The 3,093-nt window shown below is 38.7% G+C and overlaps 1 protein-coding gene across 1 annotated transcript in view; it reads left to right on the top strand.

The window, feature by feature from the left end:
* The first annotated feature begins 2,584 nt into the window (after positions 1-2,584).
* The window catches only part of LOC117112063, a 7,229-nt gene continuing 6,720 nt past the window's right edge, over positions 2,585-3,093 (top strand). The window contains exon 1 of the mRNA XM_033255120.1: positions 2,585-2,758. The gene's annotated coding sequence lies outside the window, so the exon portion shown is untranslated. The remainder of the gene's footprint in view (positions 2,759-3,093) is intronic.

The raw sequence follows: 3,093 nt of genomic DNA, 5'->3' as shown, positions 1-3,093 counted from the left end.
TTTTATTGTTTTTCTTTTGTTCATTGAAATGATTAAATTCAAAGATCAACAAAAATTATAAAAACGCGTCATATGTCAGTCTTATGCCTGTTTTCCACTTGGCAAATTTATTCGTGCGAATCGAAAGCGTCGGTTCGCTTCCTGGAACTCTGATTGGCTGCACATTTATTCCGCCTCGCAAAAAGTAGAAACAGTTCGAACAACCGATTTCGCTAAAGCGAAAACTCCGATAGAAATGTGAAAGCCATATGAACGACGCTTCCGATTCGCGCAAATAATTCGCCTTGTGAAAAAACCGACTTTAAACCCATTAGTAGACACACATTGGCGTCGTGCTACCGCCGGCCATGTGAAGCATTGGTGAAGAAGGAATTCAGGATATTTATATCAGTACGTAGAAGGATGAATACTGGTTTATCAACGTTATGATGTGAAGATTATTTTGTGTGAACTCATCGCCAAGCCCTGTCTTTTGGAACTTTTGCTAAAAGCCCACCAAAATGGCGGTGTATACGTACGTAAACTCGCAGTGGCAGATTCAGGGGTTGGGGAGCCGGCTTTTCCCCCTCCCCCCTAAATTGTTCAAAATTATAAAAATAATTGAGAAAAAAGGAAAATTATAATTAAATTTAGGTACTGTATTCAGTGGTGGCGTCAGGACCTGCCCGACGGAGGGGCTAAAGGCCCCGACGGGGGGGGGGGGGGGGGGCTAGTGGAGCGAATCGAGTCTCACTTGGCTGGGGGCCAGAGGGCCGCCTAGGGCCCCCGGTGGGGGGTCCAGCCACGGATATTTGATGAATTATGGCGAATTTTTATTACTTATTTGATAGGCATCGAGTTACTATAATATGACTTCATGTAGGCTATGTTTTCTAATGTTGACATCAGCTTCCAAAACCAAAACATTTTGAATAAAGCAAGAAACAAAGAGTATGCAATGTAACCATCTAATTTATTTTCAAATCCTCATTCTTGAAAGTGAAATTCTATATTTTGGAAAATTTGCATGAAATCTGTCAACTACGTTGTCATGGTCGAGGTTGCTTCACCTGTCACGATGTATTCCAACCATCATGAGGTTATCTAAATGAGCATTTGTCATAACAGAATGCAAATTATTTTTAATTAGTCTCATTGAATTATTATTATTGTTGTTATTGTGGTTGTTGTTGTGATGAAAAGTTAACACAAACGATATGGTGGCTAAACGAATAAATATTTTTTTTTATTTGTTTGTTCCCCGACAAAATTTATCGTCTTCCCCGATGGGGGAGGGGGCTATGCTTCCCCGACGGGGGGGCTATAGCGCCCCCCCCCCAGCTCCCCCTCTGGCGCCACCACTGACTTGTCTTTCCGGTAACCTAGAGGTGCCAAAATCATAAATTTTCTTCTTGACCCTCTATTTGTGGAAGTCCCTTCATTGCCTCCTCTATTTCGAATTCCTGGATCTGCCACTGAATCGTGTGTAATTGACCTTTCCGGAGTAGTGTCGGTCAAACTTAACAACTGACCAATCAGAACAGTGCCAGGAATTCGGGCGTGTCCAACAAGGTTGTCTCACACACGCACGTGTTCGCGTATGTTTTAATAAGCGCATTTCCTGTACTCCAAGTATTTATGATGATGACATAATTTCAAATTATTGATTCCCAACACGATATGGCATGCATTTCAATACTTGGAGTTAAAGTATGTATTGTATTTTCTTATCTGAGATTAATCAGTGGGACCTTTCGGTTATGATTAATTTTGTCAATTGTAAAATTTGATTGACATTTGGCAAAAGTCTATTAGCATCCCCATCCGTTTAAAACGGCATACGTATAAATAAAATTAATCGTTTGCGGTAAAATCTGAAAGGGTTGCTAAAATCACAGTTAGGCTTTGTATTAATAGCTCACAGCTTTGTCTACGCTTGAAATCATGGTGGTGGTGGTAGTGGGTATCTTAAAATATGTTCGTATGCCGAGGTTGAAAAGGAAGTGACTACTCAACTGCAGGAAACATTCATATGGTGTTAACAAGGTCGTTTCGCGTGAATGATTCGTTTAAAAAACACATTCAAGGCGTATCATCACTGATGCGCGCGTTACTATTTCGACGTCACATGGTGTAACTGTAAGACATTATCCGATTTATGGTCTGATTCCACCATCGGTCTCTTGTATTCCTTTATCCGAAGATTGTCGGTGTCTTTCATTGGTGTTTACATAGACGAGGCATGGCCTATTATGTAGATTGTAGCCTTACAATATTTAAATACTATAAGAAAACCACAATTATAAAAGTATTAATGAGGATAATTATAAAAATGATGATGATGATGATGATGATGAAAAATAATAATATATAGGCCTATAACAAAAGTAATGATAACGATAATGAATATAATAATTATATAATATATAAGTGAACATATTATGTTCACTTGTAGACTAGGTTATAAATCAACAGTGTATTCTATTTAACAATAATACAGTTAGTAATGATGATTGATATTATTTTTATTGCAATATTAATACAATTAATTAAATCAGTCTTCCTGGCCATGGAGTACGACGATTACGATGGCGTGGCGTGAACAATCAACTTTCTTTAGTTCCTTTAGATTGTCATGTTGTCCTTTATTTGGTCACTGTTCCCTGCTGTAAACCAACCCGGAAGACAAGCGAGTCTACACCAATGCACAGTGTGAAAAACACTGGCGGCACTGGCTGAACAGTCAATACAACGAATCTTTGGAAGTTAACGTGAACAGGTAAGATTAGCTTTTAGAACTCTTCCTGCCTCTTTTCTAGTAGGCCCGGGCCTCTCTCCCTGCCTCTTCTTCAGTAGGCCTAGGCCTATATAATAAAGATAATTACAAGAAACATTTGAAACAATTAGCATATTTGTCTGCAATTGTACTTGTAGATATCGTATGTCACAGCAATTTGTACGCAAAATGTTGGTAGGACTACGCTTTTTGATGGTTCTAACTATTCATTTCATCGACCATACCATTTCATATATTCTAATTTTCTGTTGTAGAACAGAAAAATATAAAGAAATAAGATTGATCACAAGTAAGATCAGACCTATTAGAGGTCACCC

Source organism: Anneissia japonica, unplaced genomic scaffold, assembly GCF_011630105.1.
Source record: "Anneissia japonica isolate Jap-2015-1 unplaced genomic scaffold, ASM1163010v1 scaffold288117_len521816_cov214, whole genome shotgun sequence".
Taxonomy (NCBI): domain Eukaryota; kingdom Metazoa; phylum Echinodermata; class Crinoidea; order Comatulida; family Comatulidae; genus Anneissia; species Anneissia japonica.
Note: the sequence above shows the minus strand (reverse complement) of the source record. Positions and strands in the feature narration are given on the sequence as shown.